This window comes from Marmota monax, unplaced genomic scaffold (genome assembly GCF_021218885.2).
Source record: "Marmota monax isolate L192 unplaced genomic scaffold, Marmota_monax_Labrador192_F-V1.1 WCK01_AAM20220418_F8-fsc01403, whole genome shotgun sequence".
NCBI lineage: Eukaryota > Metazoa > Chordata > Mammalia > Rodentia > Sciuridae > Marmota > Marmota monax.
The window spans coordinates 27,839-40,214 of NW_026694751.1; positions in this window are offsets into that span (position 1 = coordinate 27,839).

A 12,376-nucleotide genomic window follows, 5' to 3' on the forward strand; every position below is an offset into this window, starting at 1 on the left:
ACTGTGTCCTGGTTATTGGATTGACACTGGGGAGACCGACCTTTCACTTACCCTTGTATAGTGCCCCTGGGTTCAATCTTCAATACTAAAAATAAATAAATAATCAGGCATGCAAGCAGGATGAGCATACCTATCTCTCTGTCATTGGCGATTATTCCTTTGATAGTCCCCATGCTTGCCTTCCTGGCTTTAAAGGGTTTTAAACACTTTCCTACAATCACAAGCACTCCAAACTGTTGCCATCAGTTTCAGATAACTCAAGGAAACCAACTCTGGATGTGTCCTTGCTGAGGATGTCTATCAGCCATGAACTGCTGTGCACTTACAGGTGGAGCTAATGGTGAAAGTTTTCCATCAAAATGACACCTGTCGCGACCCCTTGCCCGCAAGGCAGACGCAACTCAGGAATCTTCTTTCAGCAGTTTATTCAGGCCCTTGATATTTCTTCTTCTCTCCCTCGGATGCCCCTCCCAGCCTTAATAAAGCATCTCAAGCCCCAATGCGAAGCTGCCACGTGGAGCTTTCTCATAGGGTGGTGAAAAACCATGCGCCAACTCTCCCAAATAAGGAGTTGTTTGTCACAGACCACAGCGGAGCCAGCGCCATCTTGTAATGGCGACCATAGTCTGCAGAAACGGCAGAAGCGGCTCACCACAGACACCACTCCAGGTCAAACTCTGACAAAACAGGGCTGGAGGAAGGTGCTAGGAAGAGGGCATCTTGAACTACCCAAGTAGCTGGGATTACAGGGGCAGGTCACCAAACCTGGTACTACACAATATTTTTAATAGGCTGGACTCTTCTGATTTATTTCTTTCCCTGGATTCACTCCAGAGTGGCACACTGTCATGTATACAAGATACACATGACAATCGAGCCTCATATCAGAATTAGCATTTTCCATCTCTTATTTCCAAATGCTCTCAAATACTATATGTGGCTTTTAGCATTGTTTACATTTAAACTGAGCATGGTGGTACCTGTCTATAATGCAGCTATTCAAGAAGCTGAAACAAGAGGATCATGAGGTTGAGGCTAGTCTGGAAAACTTAGCTGGGGACCAAATGTGGTGGCAAGTGTCTGTTATCCCAGTGGCTTGAGAGGCTGTGGCAGAGTTCAAATCCAGGCTCAGCGACTTACCATGGCCCTAAGCAGCTTAGTGAGAACCTGCCTCAATAAAAATTAAAAAGAGCTGGGGATGTGGCTCAGTGCTTAAGCACCCCTGAGTTCAATGCCCTGTATGAAGAAAGAAGTAGATGAAGAAGGGGGAGGAGAAAGGGTGGCAAAAAGATAATAAGGAGGAGGAGGAAGAGAAGAAGGGAAAGAACAATAAAGCTAAGGGCAAATGGACAACCCAGACCTGAGACAGAGTCCACCCACGAGCTGACCATTCCCTTTACTGGGCACAATGAAATCTGGCTCTGGAACCCAGCAATAGAAAATTACTTGGGGGAGATGGGACACACTGGAACAAGCCTGCCCCCTAGTGGCTGATTTACAGGTGGCTCTGGCTTCAGATTTCATTTTTCTGTGTTTGGTGCTCACTCTGGAGAGCAGACTTGAAAATTAATTCAAAGAAGAGGGAGACTCAACATGGCGGCGGGTGGGGAGGCAGCGCTTTCAGTACCTCCTCAACCACGGGGACAGAGAGATGCATTATAACGTTCAGATTCTACCTGCTGAGAAACTGCTAGCAAAATTCTGCTGAATCTTAGAAAACTTTCCAGATGTGAAAGATGGAATGGATTGCCAAATCCTGGAAGCCTACAGGACCCCAAACATACAAAACCATAATAGATCAACTCCAAAACACATAATTATGAAGATATCCAACATACAGAACAAGGAGAGAACATTAAAAGCTATGAGAGAAAGGAGGCAGATTACATTCAGGGGTAAACCAATTAGGTTCACAGCTGACATTTCATCACAGACGTTGAAAGCAAGAAGATCCTGGAACAACGTATTATAAATGCTGAAAAATAGATGGAGTCCAACCAGAATACTGTATCCAGCAAAAATACTGTATCCAGCAAAATTAAGCTTCACATTTGACAATGAAATTAAAATATTTCATGATAAACAAAAGTTAAAAGAATTCGCAGCCAGAAAACCAGCACTGCAAGGCATTTTGAACAAAACACTACAAGAAGAGGAAATGAAAAACAGCACCCAAAACTAACAGTGGGAGGTAACTCAGTAAAGGGGGGAAAAATAACCAAAGAGGAAAAACAAGCCAAATTAAAATAAATAAATAAATAAACAAACAAACATGACTGGAAGTACAAACCATATATCAATAGTAACCCTAAACATTAATGGCTTACACTCACCAATCAAGAGACATAGGCTAGTAACCTGGATTTTAAAAAAAAAAACAGATCCAACAATATGCTGCCTTCATGAGACTCATATGATAGGAAAAGACATACACAGGCTGAAGGTGAAAGGTTGGGAAAAATCATTCCACTCATATGGTCCTCGGAAGCAAGCAGGAGTGGCCATACTCATATCAAATAAAATCAACTTCAAACCTAAGTTAATCAAAAGGGATAAAGAAGGACACTATATACTGTTAAAAGGAACCATTCACCAACAATACATAACAATTATCAATATGTATGCACCAAATAATGGTGCTGCAACATTCATAAAACAAACTCTCCTCAAGTTCAAGAGTCAAATAGACCACAACACAATAATTATGGGTGACTTCAACACACCGCTCTCACCATTGGACACATCCTCCAGACAAAAGTTGAATAAAGAAACTATAGACCTCGATAACACAATCAATAACCTAGACTTAACCAACTTATATAGAATATATCAACCATCATCAAGTGGATACACGTTCTTCTCAGAAGTACATGGATCCTTCTCAAAGATAGATCATATATTATGCCATAGGGCAACCGTTAGTAAATATAAAGGTGTGGAGATAATACCATGTATCTTATCTGATCATAATGGAATGAAACTGGAAATCAATCCTAAAAAATGGAAGGAAAAATTCTGCATCACGTGGAAAATGAACAATATGTTACTGAATGATCAACGGGTTACAGAAGACATAAAGGAGGAAATCAAAAAATTCTTAGAGATAAATGAAAATACAGACACAACATATCAGAATCTATGGGACACAATGAAAGCAGTTTTAAGAGGGAAATTCATTGCCTGGAGTTCATTCCTCAAAAAAAGAAAAAAACCAACAAATAAATGAGCTCACACTTCATCTCAAAACCCTAGAAAAGGAAGAGCAAAAAACAGCAAATGTAGTAGAAGGCAAGAAATAATTAAAATCAGAGTGGAAATCAACGAAATTGAAACAAAAGAAACCATTGAAAAAAATTGATAAAACTAAAAGTTGGTTCTTCGAAAAAATAAATAAGATTGACAGACCCTCGGCCATGCTAACGAAGAGAAGAGAGAACTCAAATTACTAACATATGGGATGAAAAAGGCAATATCACAACAGACACTACAGAAATACAGAAGATAATTAGAAATTATTTTGAAACCCTATATTCCAATAAAATAGAAGATAGTGAAGATATTGATAAATTTCTTAAGTCATATGATTTGCCCAGATTGAATCAGGAAGATACACACAATTTAAACAGACCAATAACACAGGAGGAAATAGAAGAAGCCATCAAAAGACTACCAACCAAGAAAAGCCCTGGACTGGATGGGTATACAGCAGAGTTTTATAAAACCTTCAAAGAAGAATTAATACCAATACTTTTCAAGTTATTTCAGGAAATAGAAAAAGAAGGAGCTCTTCCAAATTCATTCTATGAGGCCAACATCACCCTGATCCCGAAACCAGACAAAGACACTTCAAAGAAAGAAAACTACAGACCAATATCTCTAATGAACCTAGATGCAAAAATCCTCGATAAAATTCTGGCAAATCGGATACAAAAGCATATCAAAAAAAATTGTACACCATGCTCAAGTAGGATTCATCCTTGGGATGCAAGGCTGGTTCAATATACGGAAATCAATAAACGTTATTCACCACTTCAATAGACTTAAAGATAGAAACACATGATCATCTCAATAGACGCAGAAAAAGCATTCGACAAAGTACAGCATCCCTTTATGTTCAAAACACTAGAAAAACTAGGGATAACAGGAACTTACCTCAACATTGTAAAAGCTATCTATGCTAAGCCTCAGGCTAGCATTATTCTAAATGGAGAAAAACTGAAGCCATTCCCTCTAAAATCTGGAACAAGACAGGGATGCCCTCTCTCACCACTTCTATTCAATTTAGTTCTCGAAATACTGGCCAGAGCAATTAGACAGACAAAAGAAATTAAAGGCATAAAAATAGGAAAAGAAGAACTTAAATTATCACTATTTGCAGTGACATGATTCTATACCTACCAGACCCAAAAGGGTCTACAAAGAAACTATTAGAGCTAACAAATGAATTCAGCAAAGTGGCAGGATATAAAATCAACATGCATAAATCAAAGGCATTCCTGTATATCAGCGACAAATCTTCTGAAATGGAAATGAGGACAACCACCCCATTCACAATATCCTCAAAAAAAAATAAAATACTTGGGAATAAACCTAACAAAAGAGGTGAAATATTTATACAATGAAAAGTACAGAACCCTAAAGAGAGAAATAGAAGAAGATCTTAGAAGATGGAAAAATATACCCTGTTCATGGATAGGCAGAACTAACATCATCAAAATGGCGATATTACCAAAAGTTCTCTATAGGTTTAATGCAAAGCCAATCAAATCCCAATGGCATTTCTTGTAAAAATAGATAATGCAATCATGAAATTCATATGGAAAAATAAAAGATCCAGAATAGCAAAAGCAATTCTAAGCAGGAAGTGTGAATCAGGTGGTATAGCGATACCAGATTTCAAACTATACTACAGAGCAATAGTAACAAAAACAGCATGGTACTGGTACCAAAACAGGCGGGTGGACCAATGGTACAGAATAGAGGACACAGAGACCAATCCACAAAATTACAACTATCTATATTTGATAAAGGGGCTAAAAGCATGCAATGGAGGAAGGATAGCATCTTCAACAAATGGTGCTGGGAAAACTGGAAATCCATATGCAACAAAATGAAACTGAATCCCTTTCTCTCACCATGCACAAAAGTTAACTCAAAATGGATCAAAGAGCTTGATATCAAATCAGAGACTTTGTCTGATAGAAGAAAAAGTTGGCTCTGATCTACATATTGTGGGGTCGGGCTCCAAATTCCTTAATAGGACACCCATAGCACAAGAGTTAATAACAAGAATCAACAAATGGGACTTACTCAAACTATAAAGTTTTTTCTCAGCAAGAGAAACAATAAGAGAGGTAAATAGGGAGCCTACATCCTGGGAACTAATTTTTACTCCTCACACTTCAGATAGAGCCCTAATATCCAGAGTATACAAAGAACTCAAAAAATTAAACAATAAGATAACAAATAACCCAATCAACAAATGGGCCAAGGACCTGAACAGACACTTCTCAGAGGAGGACATACAATCAATCAACAAGTACATGAAAAAATGCTCACCATCTCTAGCAGTCAGAGAAATGCAAATCAAAACCACCCTAAGATACCATCTCACTCCAGTAAGATTGGCAGCCATTATGAAGTCAAACAACAAGTGCTGGTGAGGATGTTGGGAAAAGGGTACACTTGTTCATTGCTGGTGGGACTGCAAATTGGTGTGGCCAATGTGGAAAGCAGTATGGAGATTCCTTGGAAAGCTGGGAATGGAACCACCATTTGACCCAGCTATTCCCCTTCTTGGACTATTCCCTAAAGACCTTAAAAGAGCGTACTATAGGGATACTGCTACATTGATGTTCATAGCAGCACAATTCACAATAGCTAGACTGTGGAACCAACCTAGATGCCCTTCAATAGATGAATGGATAAAAAAAAATGTGGCATTTATACACAATGGAGTACTACTCAGCACTAAAAAATGACAAAAATCATGGCATTTGCAGGGAAATGGATGGCACTAGAGCAGATTATGCTAAGTGAAGCTAGCCAATCCCTAAAAAATAAATGCCAAATGTCATCTTTGATATAAGGAGAGCAACTAAGAACAGAGCAGGGAGGAAGAGCATGAGAAGAAGATTAACATTAAACAGGGACAAGAGGTGGGAGGGAAAGGGAGAAAGAAGGGAAATTGCATGGAAATGGAAGGAGATCCTCATCGTTATACAAAATTACATATAAGAGAAGGTGAAGGGAAAGGGGGGGAAAAACCAAGGGAGAGAAATGAAGTACAGTAGATGGGGTAGAGAGAGAAGATGGGAGGGGAGGGGAGGGGAGGGGAGGGGGGATAGTAGAGGATAGGAAAGGCAGCAGAATACAACAGACAATAGTATGGCAGTATGTAAAAACGTGGATGTGTAACCGATGTGATTCTGCAATCTGTATACGGGGTAAAAATGGGAGTTCATAACCCACTTGAATCAAATGTATCAAATATGATATGTCAAGAGCTATGTAATGTTTTGAACAACCAATAAAAAAAAGAAAATTAATTGAAAACTACCCCAGAAAGTGATTTTCTGTTTGTTTATTTTTGTCATTAGACACAGTGGGTGGGGAAAGAAGCACTGTTGGTGCACCTAGGTAGTGTCCTGATGCTTGGAGAGCTTGAACTTGAATGCAATCTGATGTTGGCCTTCGAGTCTTTTAGGGCTCACTTGAGGTCTCTGTCAGCTAGATATGAAGGTGCTGGCCCCAAGGCCTTGGTTTCTGCACCTGAGATATGGGGCATCTTGGAGGTCGCTGGGTAGATGAAACTGGAAACTGGATCCTAGTTGCTGGTGAATCTAGCTTTCCTGCTGGGTTTAGCTTTTCCTGGACTAGAGATCCCCTGACTCCTGCTGCAGGCAGAGCCTGGCCTCATGTCCTCTCTGAGAACCAAGGGCCTCAACTCCCCATCTGCCTGCATGGCCAGTCTTGCTACCCTTGTCACTACAGAAATATCCCTGACCCAAGAGAAGCTTTACTCCTCTGTGGAGTGCAAATCATCAGCCTCCAGTCAAGTTGCCCAGGGTGCCAAGCTTCTCAAGGTCACTCAAGTGCAAGCCAGTCTTTCCCACCTGGTGCTACTGAGTCCTTGGATAGTGTCCCTATTTCTTGTTAATTCACTCTGGGGAACTTGGTCCTCTCAACAGCCTTCTGAAAATGAAAACGACCTCAGGCCATGTTGCAACATTATGCAAGCCTGCCAACTGGCTCTTGGCAAGCCCTGCCCTGGGGGCACCTCTCCAGGCCCACCTCCCTGCTCTTCCCTAGTTCAAGGTGATGAGTTGCCATTACCCCAACCTAAAACCAGTCTTGTCAGAGGACCTTAGCAGGCAGAGTTCAGTCTCTATAATCCACTGGGGGTGGAAGCTATAAGCTCTTTGAGAAGCTGGGGAGAAGTGGACATGGGTCAAAGGCATGTGTCCCAGTCATGGTTTGGATATGAGGGAGATGTCCTTTAAAAGCTGCTGTATTAAGAAGGGTTACTCTCCCTTTACGTGGGAAGGATGGAGTCACTGAGAAAGCCAAGATCAGAGGCCCCATTAAGTCACCAACCCCCCAGGGCAACTTCAGTGTTTAGTAGGGGAGGATTCGCAGCCTCTCCCTGCCTGGGCGGAGGATTTAGGAGCTTGTAGGTGCTTTCTATGGCCCAGCCCCTCGGGTAGATGCCTTGGTCCCCTAAACTTTAGCATGCCTGAAAAGCCACCAAGGAAATTGGTCAACAAAGATTTCTGGGTCCCACTCTCACAGGCTCCGGGTGGGAGACGGAGAACTCGCATCTCCAGCAGCTCCTATGCGCTGGGATCTGTCAGCATTGATCGCTCCCCCGATGGCACTGCCCTGTCTGCTCCTGGGGCCCCACTTCCTTCCAGGTGAGGGGCCATTAACAAAATGCAAAGCAGGAGCCGCCTCATCACAAGCTCTTTTTGTGCGTTGTGATTTCTGGAACAAGACCTTAGAAGGGCCCTGGATCCCTCCGACTAGGGCAGCTGGAAAAAGTTGGAGAAGCTGGCGGGGCAGGGGAGGGGTCGGAGCAAACCAGGTGGGAAGCCAGGAAGTGCCCTTCTGTCCAGATGGGGAAGCTGTCTGTCCTTGCAGGAGGCACAGACTTCCTCAGCTGCCCCAGAAAGCCACCTCTGACTTCAGAACGCCCAGGTCTGCAGGGAGAGCTGGTGGGGAACCCAAGGGCACACCACAGAGAGCGCCCCTGGGAGGAAAGCTGCCTGCAAGGACTGGCATCTGCTCCCACTGTGCTTTGGGTGTTCCCCTCAGGTCCTTACTCACTTTGCTCCATTAGAAAAAATTTACATAAAATTCACTTACAATTTTAGGGGCCATTAGCAAAAAGCCTGATTCCATCTTAAGATTGAGAACCATCTCTTCACAAAGCCATGAAAAGTTCATTTCAGTTTTACTATAAATTACTTTAATTTCTAAACTTGTTTGCAATTCATGCCTCTGCCTTGAACTCACCCATGCCTGGCTTTCCCTAACCAGACAACAACCTTCTCTGAAACCTCAGTGGCACCTCATAAATTCTAATATTGGGATTTAAATTTACACCCTACTTCGAAATATCATGCCATGTAGATCAATAACCTAATATCCACCTTGTATTATACTTGTCAAAATCCTGTTAGCTGTAAGTTCTCAAGACGCTCCTTTTGCAACCTTTTGTGCTATAAGACCTTGTTCCTGGATGCTGATGGGCTGGTCTTTAGCCTGTGTTGGGAGAGACAGCCACTGATTAGTCTCATCATGTACACAAACACAAGCTTGCTTTAATTTAATTTAAAATTGGAGTTGGTGGTCTTTTCTTTGTGTCAGGGTTCAACAATAGATGCTCAGGGTATGTTTGTAGAGGAACTCAATCATGCTTAATTGGAGATGATATATGAGGTTTACTTTATCAAATTCATAGAAATGCTTTTGTTTGTATCTAACTTAAACTACACACTCCTCCTGTCAATGTGCAGAGGCAGATGTGGTAAAGGACTGTGACATCATACCACCACCAAGGGTTGGATAATGGGATTCACTTTGACACTTTCTCTCATGAATGCTAGATGATTCACCTTGTGTGCAATAACAACAAAAATTAAAAATAAAATAAAAGTTTCCACCTAAGTGGGTCCAGCCCAGTAGCTCAGCCTGTCTCCTACCTGAAAAGGCCAGAGATGCCTCTTAAAAAGCTGGTGACATCCCTAACTGAAGGTCCTACATAAATTGACCTCAGATTAATCTGTCATGTGTTCCCAAGCCCAACTGCTTTGTGCTTCAGAGAAATGTGGCCCTGTACTACACTCCAGGATGCTTGTGGCCCTTGATAATTGTCTCAAAGCAACTTATGTAACCTTCCCAAGGAAGGAGAGTCCATGAGACCAATGCTAGGGACAGATAGACCCAGGATTGCATCCAGTGCTATTTATTGGAGACTGAAGGACAGAAGCATGTCTCAGGCAGCAGCAAGACACTGGACTTCCACTGGGATGATACCTGGACATTCTCAAAAACAATAATGTGTCTGACACGTCAGTGGATATTAAGAAACAGGTCAGGCCAGGCCTGGTGGGGGCACACCTGTAATCCCAGCAGCTAGGGAGGCTGAGGCAGGAGGATGGCAGGTTCAAGGCCATCCGGGGAACTCAGAAAGATCCTCAGCAACTTAGCGAGATCCTGTCTTAAAATAAAAAAATAAAAAGTAATGGTGGGTAAAACATCCTTGGGTTACATCCCCAGTACAAAAGAAATGGCGAAAGAAAAGTAAAGGTCTGGGTATCAGAGACTGGGACAACATGTTTCTGTGATTGTTAACAACTTTGTTGCCTCCAGGACTTGGGATGTGTGTCAGGATCAACTGGTGGGTAAAATGGTGGTTATGACTGAGATGGCTCTGGTCACATCAAGCTGTATCCCTATGCTATGGTTTGGCACAGTTTCATGTATTAGAAAGCTTCAGGTATTAGAAAGATAAACCTAATTGTGGTGATTTTAGGAGGCAGAATCTCCTGGGAGGTCGTTGGGGGTGTGTTCTTAGAAAGGAATGGCTCTCCTGGGATGCTGCATCTGTCCTTTTGAGAGCTGTTTAGAAGCCTGAGCCTGAGCCTCTGGGTCTCTATCATCCACCTAGGTAGTCTGTCCTCAGTTAAACTAGTGGTGCCCATTGAAGGTATCCAAATTCTCTTTCAGCAAAATAGTAGAATCATATGGGTAGATAAAACTTGCAAATATTTCAAAATGAAACTGATTAAATTACAAGCTCTGGTGGGGCGGGGGTTGCACATAACTGACAGACCTTCCCCTAACACTTCCCTCCGCTGAGGACTGGGCTGATGGGTCTGTGCTATGACCTTGGCCTTAGTTTCCCATCCAAGGATGAGAACGAGGTCCCCCCAGTCTTCATTTGAGGCGTTCTAAAGCTGCCTGTGGACGTGTTTTAATTATGCCTGAGATGGGGTAGAGAGAGAAGATGGGAGGGGAGGGGAGGGGGGATAGTAGAGGATAGGAAAAGTAGCAGACTACAACAGTTACTAATAGGGCATTATGTAAAAATGTGGATGTGTAACCGATGTGATTCTGCAATCTGTATTTGGGGTAAAAATGGGAGTTCATAACCCACTTGAATCTAATGTATGAAATATGATATGTCAAGAGCTTTGTAATGTTTTGAACAACCAATAAAAAAAATTATGGTTTGAGTAATTCTCCACACATAGTGAACTGGAACCCACTTGGATGTGTAAGCAGATTGCAGCTCACTCTTGGAACAGGTAGCAGAGTCTGGGCCATGCACAGCCAGCCCATCTGTCACCCACAAAGCGATCTTTGTGCCTCACCCTCTCTTCATGGAAGTTCCTTTTCTGTGGCTCTAAGTCTAACTTGCACACGTGGCGGGAGGAAGGTTCTGAGCGGCATTTGTTCTGCACTGCTGCTGGACTCTAGGTTCAAATAAAGACAAAGATCTGCAGAATGAAATCTGTCATCATTTGATCTTTTAAGAGTTATCATGTCTAAAAAAGGGACTTGAAGATATTCTGGTGTCTCCAAACCCCTTGAACACTGGAAGGGTTTTGAGGGCTCTTAGTTTTCCCAGAGCCCTGGGGATGAAGCACTCACCTCTCTTTGAGCTGCTCATTTTGGACTCTAGGTTCATTTGTGCTGTGGGACAGCACACAAATGTAGGATGTCATGACAAACAGGATCGGGTGTGTAAGGGTGGCTGGGTCAGGCAGATGGGACTGGGTTCAACTCCTTGTGTGATAGTCCAGCCAAAGTGACTCCATATTGTTTTGTGACTCCATCTTGTAAAACAACCATGCCAAGTAAAGGGTCAGGACCAGGGCAAGATGTTCTTTTCCTTTTGCTATAGAAACCTTTAAGAACACGAAACTACCTATTTGGGCATTGTTTCTGTAACTAGGGGAATGGGGCTCTGTTTCTGTAACTGGGGTGACTGGGCTAATTGTGATTGGTTGAGCATCCCTCCACCTGACTGCACTTTCCCGCTTCTGTAACTTGGCTTGCTTGCATTGGCTGGACCCCCAAACACCCCTTTTGTGGTTTTCAGGCTTATAAGGAGCAACCTTGCAATTGTTCGGGGCTGATCAGGGGAACAGCTTTATGTCGTGGTCAGTCGCCACCTGAGTGCTTCAATAAAGGCTTGATTCAATTACATGTGAGTGGTCTAGAAGTCAATCTGTGAAACCCCGGGATGATGCTTTAAGTATAACAGTTGGAGCGGCTACTGAAAGATGCAGAGTCCTTTGTGCATCTGCATCAAAACAGTGTAGAACCCCTTCTGGAACACTGGCCAATTTCACCTGTACAGTCTAGGAACCCAGAACCCATGCTTTTCTAGAGAAATGAGTGAGCTTCATCAAAACTAACTCAGGGAGCTGGCAACATTCGCTCAGTGATAGAGCACTTGCTAGCATGTGGAAGGGCCTGGGTTCCATCCAAGGCATCACAGAAATAAGTAAACAAATAAATAAATCCAAAAATGAAGTGACCACATTGGGAAGGTTTAATTGGAATAGAGGTGTCCATCTGTTAGCAATATTTGAAAAGAAAGAACCAGAACCCACATGAAAACAATGGAATGCATTCCTTAATTGGTCTGGACATTTGGGTCAAATTGATGTACTGAAAGATTCTCTTCCAAAACGACTGCAAAAGCTGGCTTGGTGGTGTTCAGCTGTAGTCCCAGCAGCTCAGGAGGCTAAGGCAGGAGGGTGGTGAGTTCAAAGCCAGCCTCATCAATTTAGTGAGGCTGTAAGCAAGGTTACAAGACCCTGTCTCAAAATCCCCCCTGAGGGTATGGCTCAGTGGTGAAGCA